Genomic DNA, 11,760 nt, shown 5'->3' with positions numbered 1-11,760 from the left:
CAAAGCCAGAGGAAGAAGTTTTGGACTTGGATCCCGAAATAGATAGAACTCTAAAAGCCATCAGGAGAGAAAGGAGACACAAAAAACAAGATCAAGAAAATCTAGAAACTCCAATCATGGCCAACAACAACAACAGGCCAAGACTCTTGAGGGACTACAGAGCTCCATCTATACAAGGATTCCAGCCCAATGTTACGAGACCCGCAGTGGAAGCCAATAATTTTGAACTGAAACCAACATGTCTTCAGATGATTCAACAAACCCAGTTTGGGGGTTCACCAACGGAAGATCCACATTATCACCTCCAGTGCTTCCTTGCCCTATGTGATACATTCAAGATGAATGGAGTCTCTGATTAAGCTATAAGACTCAGAGCATTTCCATTCTCCCTTCGAGACAAAGCGAGGAAGTGGTTACTTTCTCAACCAGCTAGAACATTCACCACTTGGGAAAACCTCCCATAAGATTTTCTAGCAAGGTATTTCCCACCTATAAAGACTGCAAAGTTGAGAGTTAAACTCAATACCTTCAGACAAAAGGAAGGTGAATCACTTTATGACACATGGGAGAGGTATAAAGACTTGCAGAGGGAATGTCCACACCATGGCATAGAGGATTGGCTCTTAGTTCAGAATTTTTATAATGGGTTATTGCCTTCCACAAGGAGCACAGTAGATTCAGCTGTAAAAGGTGACCTAATGGAGAAAACGGTAATACAAGCACTTGAACTTCTGGAGAGGGTTGCGTATCACAACTACGAGTGGTCAAATGAAAAGAGAAATACAAAGAGAGCAGCAGGGGTCGTGGAAGTGGATGCCCTAAGCATGATAAATGCTCAATTTGATTAGCTCACAAAGAGGCTTGACAGAATGCAAGCCAACACTATTAGAACAAGCAACCAACACTGCGACAACTGCGGAGGAGGATATATGACTTCGAAATGCAACAACTTCAACAAATCCTCCATAGAATAGATGGACTATGTGAATAATGAAGGAAACTTCAACAAGAGGCAACTCAACAACTCATATTCAAATACTTACAACCCTGGATGGAAGAATCACCCCAATTTCTCATGGACTAACTTGCAGAATCAGCTAATGAATAAACAGCAAGGGTACAGACCACCAGCACCCCCTAGGTTTCATAACAGAGGACAAAACTTTACACAGCCACCACCACCTCCTCAACCTCAACAACCTGAAACGAAGATGACCATGGAATCCATGATGAAAGGCCTCCTGGCAGCTCAACAACAATAGAATGAAATGATCAAGCAGCTAACTTCCAGAATGGACCAACTTGCTACTCACAACAAGATATTTGAAAATCAAATTACTCAGCAAGCAGGTTTTTCAAGCAAAACTGCAGGAAAACTTCCTAGTCAACCAGAGATGAACCCAAAGGAGCATTGTAAAGCAGTTACATTAAGGAGTGGAAGAATTCTAGAACATCCAGAGGAAAAACCAACAGAGGAAACCTTTGATAAATCTGAAAGCCAAGCAAAGAAGAAAGAGGAAAAAGTCAAGAAGGATCAGGAAGAGGAAGCAAGGAAGAAAAAGAAGCTACCAAAGCCATATTAGCCTCCCCTACCTTTTTCTTAGATATTCCAAAAAGCCAAATTGGATAAGAAGTTTGGAAAGTTTTTAGAAGTTTTACAGAAACTCTACATCAATATTCCCTTCACAGAAGCACTTTCTCATATGCTATCCTATACCAAATTCCTTAAGAAAATTCTATCAAAGAAAAGAAAGTTAGAGGACTATGAGACTATTACTCTAACAGAGAATGCAGTGCCATACTGCAAAACAAACTACCTACAAAGCTGAAGGATCTAGGAAACTTCTCCATACCTTATCTCATTGGCGATAAAAAATAGACAAGGCCCTTTGTGATCTTGGGGCAAGTGTGAGTCTAATGCCTCTATCAATATGTCAAAAGCTAGAGATCGGAGAACTGAAATCCACAATAATTTCACTACAATTGACTAACCGATCTGTTAAATATCCCATGGCCATGCTTGAGAACATCCCTATCAAGGTAGGCTAATTCTTCATTCTAGTTGACTTTGTTGTCCTCGAAATGGAAGAAGATGTTCAAATCCCTATCATCTTGGAAAGACCTTTCTTGGCAACCATCGCAGAAATCATAGACGTAAAAAATGAGCAGCTAACTCTCAAGGTAGGAGATGAAGAAGTGGAATTCAACTTATTCAACATGATGAAACACAAATTTGAACCTGATGAATGCTTTAAAATTGATATGGTTGGTAAACAAATTGAAAAGGAATCACGTAAAGCGTATCCTATATATCCTCTTGAAGCATGCTTACTGCACACTCACACTGCAGTTTGCGTACAATATTTAGCGGCTCATCCACCCCTACCCTTGGCTTAAGCTTTCAAGGTGGAGGAGCTAAAGGAGGAACAACCTAAAAGCAAGCCAAAGAACAACACTGAATAGGTAGAACTTAAACCTCTCCCCTCCTCACTAAGGTACGTATTTTTGGACTCAAACTGTAAATATCCTGTTATTATCAATGCTAGCATGTCTGATATAAAAGAGAAAAAATTGCTAAGAGTACTCAGGACCCATAGCAAGGCTATAGGGTATAAAATAGAAGACCTGAAAGGAATTAATCCCTCGATTTGCATGCATAGGATACCTATGGAGAAAAAAATTGTAAACCCACTATTGAATACCAAAGAAGGCTTAACCTAAACATGAAAGAAGTAGTTAAGAAAGAAATTCTAAAACTATTAGACGTAGGTATTATATACCCAATTTCTGATAGTAAATGGATTAGTCCAGTACATATAGTGCCTAAGAAAGGCGGGACAACTGTCATCCAGAATGCAAACAATGAACTGATCCCTACTAGGGTAGTCACTAGTTGGCGCATGTGCATAGACTATAGGAAATGGAATAGTGCCACCAGAAAAGACCATTTTCCTTTAGAAAGGCTAGTAAAACATTCCTACTTTTGTTATCTAGATAGGTATTTGGGATTCTTTCAAATTCCTATTCACCCAGAAGATCAAGAAAAGACCATATTCACATGCCCTTACAAAACCTTTGCATATAAAAGAATGCCTTTTGGTCTTTGTAATGCCCCTGCTACCTTTCAAAGATGCATGATGGCTATTTTTTCAGATTATATTGAAAATATCATAGAAGTCTTTATGGATGATTTTTCTGTCTATAAAACTACTTTTGATGCTTGCTTAGCTAACTTATTCAAAGTGTTACAAAGATGTGAAGAATCGAACCTAGTCCTGAATTGGGCAAATGTCACTTCATGGTAAGAGAAGGCATAGTCTTTAGTCATCTGATATCAGAAAGAGGGATTGAAGTTGATAAGGCGAAAGTTGAGCAAATCGAAAAAATGTCACCACCAACATCAGTCAAAGAAGTGCAAAGTTTTTTGGGACATGCAGGCTTTTACAGAAGATTCATAAAGATTTTTCCAAAATAGCTAAACCATTGACAAATTTATTAAGTCAAGATGTTTCCTTTGATTTTGATAAAAATTATCTTGCTTCTTTCAACAGGATAAAAGAGGCCTTGATCTCAGCACCTATTATACAACTACCTAATTGGGAGCTACCATTCGAAATCATGTGTGATGCAAGTGATTATGCTGTGGGAGCAGTACTCGGACAAAGGAAAGATAGAAAACTCCATGCCATTTACTACGCCAGTAAGACACTTGGAGATGCACAAATTAACTATGCTACCACAGAAAAGGAATTCCTAATAGTAGTGTTTGTAATTGACAAATTTAGATCCTATCTTCTTGGATCAAAAGTCATTGTATACACAGACCATGCTGCTATCAGATACCTTTTGAATAAAAAGGAAGCGAAGCCAAGATTGATTCGATGGATCTTATTACTTCAGGAATTTGACCTTGAAATCAAGGACAAGAAGGGGGTCAAGAACATGGTAGCTGATCATCTCTCAAGGCTGAGACACGAGGACTTAGAAGAAGCTGAAGAGTTGCCAATAGATGACTTATTCCCAGATGATTACCTATTAGCCTTATCCCAAGTTCCATTGTATGTTGATTTTGTGAATTTTCTTGTATGCAGTGTTTTACCACCCAACATGTCTTACCAGCAAAGGAAGAAATTTCTACACAATGTGCGATTCTACACATGGGAGGAACTTCTACTATACAAGAGATGCAAAGACGGGCTAATAAGACGATGCATACTGGAGGAGGATATAGAGAGCATTCTCCAGCATTGCCATTCATCACCATATAGAGGACACTTTGGCACCACAAAAATAGTAGCTAAAATTTTGCAAGTAGGATTTTACTAGCCTAATCTGTTTAAAGATGTGAGATCATTCGTGCTAGCTTGTGATCAATGCCAAAGAACAGGTAACATTTCCAGAAGGAGTGAAATGCCATTACATGGTATACTTGAGGTAGAGCTATTTGATGTGTAGGGATAGACTTCATGGGCCCATTCTCCTCTTCCTTTGGAAACAAGTATATTTTAGTTGGTGTTGATTATGTGTAAAAATGGGTAGAAGTAATAGCCACGCCAACTAATGATGCCAGAGTGACCACAAGGTTCCTTAAGAAGAACATCTTTACAAGATTTGGCATGCCACGAGCAATAATCAGCGATGGAGGAAGTCACTTTCGCAACCAACAATTTGAAACACTATTGAAAAAGTATGGAGTGACTCACAAGGTGGTCACACCTTATCATCCTCAAACCAGTGGTCAAGCAGAAATTTCAAACAAGGAGCTGAAACGAATCCTAGAGAAAATAGTAAACCGCTCAAGGAAGGATTGGTCTGTGAAGTTAGATGATGCATTGTAGGCATACCACACTGCATATAAAACTCCAATTGGAACAACACCCTTTCGACTGATTTATGGGAAATCATGCCACCTCCCTATCGAACTTGAATATAAAGCCTACTGGACAATTCAGACCCTGAATTTTGACCTCAAAGCTGCTAGTGAAAAAAGACTCCTACAGCTCAATGAGTTTGATAAAATAAGGCAGGATGCATATGAGAATGCCAAAATCTTCAAAGATAAAATCAAAAGATGGCATGACAAATGCATAGCAGGAAAAGAAACAAAAGCAGGAGACCTTGTCCTGCTCTTCAACTCTAAGTTAAAACTTTTTCCAGGGAAGCTGAAGTCAAGATGGTCCGGGCCCTTTAAGGTTATGCAAGTCTTCCTGCATGGAGCCATAGAGATTTGGAGTGAAACCTCAAGTGCATTCAAAGTGAACGGGAAAAGGCTGAAGCCATATTTTTAGGGAGAACCCATAGAGAAGGGAGCCAACTGTGCCTTTGAAGGCACAGACCGTGAATAATGAAGGCAGAGTCGAGCTAATGACTATAAACAAGCGCTCTTTGGGAGGCAACCCAAAATTTCTAAATTTCCTTTATACTAGTTCTTATTTTATTCTTGTTTTCTGTTTACTCATGTTCTATTCCATAGGTACCCCAATTCATAACTCTGCAAAAGCAAAGAATCAAAGGCAAAGGAGGAGAGGAGACATCAAAGCACACAAAAAGAGACTGCATAAAATCGAGGAAGTAAACCTGTTGCTACTTTTTACATTCATTTCATTCATAGTGGTAGCATTATATTTTAACACAGGGAGAATTAGAGAGCCAGAAAATTACACGGGTAGTGTAAAAGTTTAACATGCCCCATGTAACCTTCTATTCTGTACAACTCCCAAAAACTTACACAGGATGACCTCGTGTAACATTACACGGGGCGTGCTTCGATAATAGAGAGAAAAATTTTAAGTTTAAGGGAGACAGAAAGTTACACTGGTCCCAAATCCAATTTACACGGGCCGTGTAACTTGGCTAGCAAAGTAACTTAGAGACAGGAAGTTACACGGGTCTCGTAATAGATTTACACGAGCCGTGTAACTTAGCAGAAAAAGGAAAATTTAGGACAGAAAGATACACGGGTCTGATAGTTGGGACCCGTGTAGTGATACACGCCCTGTGTATCATGTCGCAGACGTGATACCTAGGGCACGAAAAGCGCAAAAAGAAAGGTCACAATGACCTTTTAAATCTGCTAAACTCCCATTTAACTTCCCCTCACTCAGAAACTCTTTCTTTCCAAGCTTCCTTCCCTTCGAAAACCCCTCAAATCTCCTTTTTCTCTCACAAAACCCTAGCCTTTCCTTCTCCAAAATCTCCAATGGCACCTACAAAGAGACCAGCTAGACAAATGGGCTCCTCCTCCGAGCAAGAACATGACTCCTCACCTTCTCCTCCTCAGCCATCGCCCCAACACCTACAAACAAGGCAAACCCATCCACCACAACCCCAACCACCACTAGCACCTTAACAGTAACCTCCACAGCCACCACAACCCGAGTTCTCCATTACGTGGACATTCAGCACTTATGCCCACCGAGACTTGTGTGCACGGCTCAACAATCGAAGGATTATTTCTATGAATTATATGGATTTCGGGTTGTTGGAGCAACTCGACCTGCGTGAGGAGATTGATGGGCTACTTGACAGCATTGGGTAGACTAGATTCGCCAAACTTTAGTTTCTAGCCTACAAGGACACCACTTTGGAATTCCTTGGTAGTTTTAAGGCCACACTATTTCCCACACACCGGTAAGACAGGGGGAGGATCGAATTCCCGCTTCTTAGCATTGATCGAGTTATGAACATGGACGAGTTCAACGTGGTGTTTGGTTTTGACAGTATCGAATTCCAAGAGATTCTACAAAACCGAATGATCTACAATAGCATGGACTTTTGGCGCTCCATCGCACCAAACACCAACTTTTATAACTCTAGCAAATCCAAATCTTCCAGCATCACCAGTCCTACCTTGAGGTATATGCACCGACTTGCAGCCCACACCATCACGGGCCGCGGTGACAGCCTAAGCGTGGTAAATGCCAATGAGCTCTTCTTCCTCTGGTGTATGGTCACCGAGCAGTGATGCAGCAAGAGTTTCTTCTTGTGCAACCACCTTCGCGGCATCTCTCACCAGCCGATAGGCGACATAGTGCTTGGCAGACTCATTACAGCTATAGCACTCCACTTTGAATTCATTCCAGGTCATCATAGGCTGCGCTCCATTCCAGACACCTCTAATATTGACCAGACCATCTGCATATCCATGGGGATATGTAAGAAGGTCAGCAACACGTGCTATCTAACAGATGTCGAAGGGAATGTCATCCACAGGAGAGACAAAGCACAAGCAAACCCTGGTGAACCTTCACATCCATAGGAGGAAACCCAAGAGCCACTCCACCATGAGTCCATAGCATGAGTCCTCCCTACACTCCACCATGGATGGGCCCTAGCCTTGTATACCTTCAGCGAATGGAGACCACCATAAACAACAGGATGCAAGCACTTGAGGACAGTCTCCAGGAGGCCCACAACAAGCTTGACATGATCATGGAAAGACTCGATGGAGAGGGACTATCATCCTTATCAGAGGCTTTTTAGAGTTAGGACTACAGGATAGGTTCCTTCATGTAAAACTTTTATGCCTTAGTCCTGCATTACGCTCATAGGTCTCTAATTCTAGCTTTTTGTCCAAACTTTAAATTTTTAATACATAATATGCTTTTTGCTAATTTTGTGTGCTATACCTTAATTTTGTATGCTGTGTTGACATTGAGGACAATGTCAGATTTGAGTTTGGGGGTACAGATGCATTTCATGCACTGCATATCATTGCATTTCATTGCATTGCTTAATTATATTCATATTATACTTGTGTATCAAAATTTTAGAAAATTTTACAAATCTTGAAATTTTGAACTGGCTTTTAACTTAGAATTTTAACCACAAATATTAATAAGCTAATAATTGGACTCTATGGAATTGAGGAATGAATGTATCTGGATAGGCACAAAGGCTTTAATATGTCATTTATGAAAGACTTAATCACCTTAGCGGAGCTAGACTAGTTAAACCCCTTCATAGCTATTAATCTATCACACTGAACTTGCAAAATTGGGAGAAAAATTTTGAAATACAAATAAACCTAAAATTGCCTCACCAACTCTAGAACATGTCTCTTAGACCTATCGAGGTGAAATCCTAGCATATGTTTGAAAAAGAAATGATTAAGGCATTCTTTCATTCAGCCCCATTAAGCCTTAAGCCACCCTTATTTACAATATACCCTTTGCAACCAACTTGAGCCTATATTTTCACCTGTATGATTTTCCTTGTTTAACCACACATGTTTACCTAGCCCCTAGCCTAAACACATACCCTACCCTTTTGTGGAATCTAAACGCATAAGTAAAATGTATATTAGGTGCAAAAATTGAGAAAGGATGTAAAACTCAAGAAAGAGTGCAAGTGTACAATTGAATTAAAAGAAAAATTTGTCTTTCCAACCAAGCAGAAGCAATGAGTTTTGGGGAGAGAACAAAAGGGTGCGACAAAGAAGAAGAAGTCCCAAGATAAATATCATGGAAGCATGCTTGGCACTATAAAAACCAAAAGTCCCTCCTCTCCATACAAAATCAATAGAATAAACTTAGTATACTTAGTATTTTATGCATACATGCTATCCTCATATTTGCATTCCTAAAAACCTTTCATTGGCAACCAAGTCATTATCCTTTTAGCCCCATTACAACCCTTTTAAAGACCTTTTGATCCTTTGAAAGTATGTGCTACATTAGTGGAGATAGGAAATTGAGATATGCCTATGGAGTTTGAATTAAATCAATTTCAGCAATTTCCATAATAGAGGCTAAACTTGAGGTGAGTGAGTATTTTATAAATCTATCCTGGTAAAATAGGTTATTTGTGACTTATTAATAGCCATGCATAGAGGAGCAATTGGTTGAAACACCACAAAGGGGGTGAGGTTTTAAGCAGGTAATTATTGAAACCTTTATGCCTTGAAAGAGGGTATTTGGTATGAAGGTTGAAGGAGTTCAATTATATGCATATTGAACCTATGGTTGTGTTTCTGAGTTTTTCCCCTAAAAAAGTGTTCTAAAAAAGTTTTTTCAATTTGCTTGAGGATAAGCAAAAGTTTGAGTTTGGGGGTATTTGACACACATGTATCATATAGATGTTTTTAAGTACAATTGTATAGTATTTCATAGCATTTAGATAAGTAATCTCATGCATAATCATTGATTTCATCAACTTTTATAAATTCCATTGCCAAGCTCTAAATTCTATGTTTTCTGTATGTTTCCAGGTTTTTCGAAGAAGTTCCAAGGTGTAGGAGTAAAGAAGAAAGCTTAGAAAGATCAAAGGACAGAGAAATGTTGCTGATACACTTTAAATTTCTATTTATTGGATCTGAGTTCTTCCCTTTGATTTAATATTATGTGTTCTTAACGCATGCTATGTGTTGGTACCCACTTAGACATGGTAAAAGATACTAATTGAAGAACTGAAAGGTGAAGGTTAGTATTGGAAAATCAGAATATTAAACTTAGGAAATCTGACCTAGAGATAGGCTAAAATCTTTCGTGGAGTTTCATAATTAATCATAGATCTTAAAGAGTTTTTATAATTTAATCACCACGAAAGTTGGATTTAGGTTAATTAAAATACACCTTGGGTGCCTTGAGAGAGGACCTAGGATATCTTAGGATTAATTTCCATCAAAGCAATGATTCTTAATCTGATGAATAGACAAGATCAAAATCCATAGTAAGGTTGCAGTGTGAAATCTTAATTTTGGAATTACTTTTATAAATAGTTTAATTCAAAATTTACTTTCAGCATGCAAAACAGATTTAACTCACTCTTCATCTATATTCGGTAGCCTAAATAGTTAGAATTGTTGTGTAGCTTGGTGTTTGCTAACTAAATTCCTCATGAGAATGATACTTTACTCACTACTTTATTCCTTGTGCACTTGCGGTGGTTGTAAAACCAGCAAACATGCTCCTGTTTTATTTCTAAGGAAAAAAGATGGGTCATTGAGGTTATGTATAAATTATAAACAACTGAACAAGGTGACAATTAAGAATAAGTATATGTTCCTTCGGATTGATGACCTATTTGATCAACTATAAGGAGCAAGATACTTCTCTAAAATAGACCTATGATCAAGCTATCATCAGCTAAGGATAAGAAGTGAGGATGTGTTAAAAACAACATTCAGGACTAAGTATGGTCATTATGAGTTCTTGGTGATGTCATTTGGACACACTAATGCACCAACAGTCTTTATGGATCTAATGAATAAGGTGTTTAAACCATTTCATTTTTGGGACATGTGATCTCTAATGAAGGCATTCATGTGTATCCCAAGAAGATTGAAGTAGTAACTGATTGGCTGAGGCCTACTACAGTTATCGAGGTGCGAAGTTTTCTAGGCCTAGCAAGTTATTATTGGTGCTTTATACAGAACTTCTCCAGGAGAACAGCTCCTCTAACATGGTTGACTCGAAAGAATATCCCATTTTTCTAGTCAGATGAGTGTGAGGAAAGCTTCTGGAAGCTTAAGGACTGTTTAACTATAGCTCCTGTGTTGATTTTGCCTATGAGTGGAGAAGGATATACAGTGTACTACAATGCTTCTAGAGTTAGGTTGGGGTGTGTCTTGCTACAGCATGGCAAAGTGGTGGCTTGTGCTTTAAGGTAGTTAAAGAAGCACGAATAGAACTACCCCATTCATGATCTAGAAATGGTGGCCGTAGTCTTTGAAGTAAAAATTTGGAGGCACTATCTGTATGGTGAAATGTGTGAGATATACACCGACCATAAAAGTTTAAAGTATGTCTTTCAATAGAAGGATCTAAATTTGAGGCAAAGGAGATAGATGGAGCTTCTGAAGGACTATGATTGCACCATCTAGTACCACCCAGGTAAAGAAAATGTGGTGGCAGATGTTTTAAGCAGAAAGTCTTCTGGTAGCCTGGCACATATATTAGTAGAGAGGAGAACATTGATTCAGGAGTTGCATGAGTTATTGGATCAGGGTTTGATCCTAGAAATAACTGATTTGGGTGCACTTTTGGCACATTTCAGAGTAAGACTAGACCTACGGGACAGGAGTAGAGTTTTCTAGTATAGGAACTCACAATTAATACGGATTGTGGAAAGAGTACAACAAAGAGAAAATTGTGAGTTTGGGTTTGGTGCAGATGTTACCCTTATGCAAGGCTCTAGGGTATGTGTACCAGATGTGGATAACCTCAAAAATGAAATTATGCAGAAGGTGCACTATACACCCTATAGTATCCACTCAGGCTCTACAAAGATGTACCATGATGTAAAAGATAGATACTAGTGGAATGGCATGAAGAGGGACATAGCAGATTTTATGTCCAAGTGCTTAAATTGTCAGAAGGTAAAGTTTGAGTATCAGAGGCTGTCAGGGAAGTTACAGGAGATTCCCATTCTAGAGTGAAAGTGGGAAATGATCACTATAGACTTTGTAACTGGGTTACCTCGTACTACCTACGGGTATGATTCCATACGGGTGATTATGGACCATTTGACTAAGTCGACTCACTTTTTGCCTGTACGGACCACCTATATTATTGCTCTGTATGTAAGGTTAGGCATTCATGAGATAGTCAGATTATGTGGGGTTCCTGCTTTCATAATATCTGACAGAGGGCCCCAATTCACTTCTTAACTCTACAGGAAACTTCAGAAAGCACTTGGCACACAGCTGAATTTTAGTACAGCTTTTCACCCATAGACAGATGGGTAATCTGAGAGGACAATACAAACTTTGGAGGATATGCTTCACATGTGTGTCATGGATTTTGGAGGTCAGTATGATGA

General features: G+C 39.1%; 1 non-coding gene across 1 annotated transcript; it reads right to left on the bottom strand.

Moving 5' to 3' along the window:
• Positions 1-503: 503 nt before the first annotated feature.
• On the bottom strand, positions 504-610 carry LOC131176386 (small nucleolar RNA R71). Its single transcript, XR_009146478.1, has one exon. It is a non-coding gene; the product is annotated as a small nucleolar RNA R71 (small nucleolar RNA).
• Positions 611-11,760: the final 11,150 nt, after the last annotated feature.

Source organism: Hevea brasiliensis, unplaced genomic scaffold (assembly GCF_030052815.1).
Source record: "Hevea brasiliensis isolate MT/VB/25A 57/8 unplaced genomic scaffold, ASM3005281v1 Scaf1, whole genome shotgun sequence".
NCBI classification, from domain to species: domain Eukaryota; kingdom Viridiplantae; phylum Streptophyta; class Magnoliopsida; order Malpighiales; family Euphorbiaceae; genus Hevea; species Hevea brasiliensis.
This window is presented reverse-complemented; position numbering and strand designations above follow the sequence as displayed.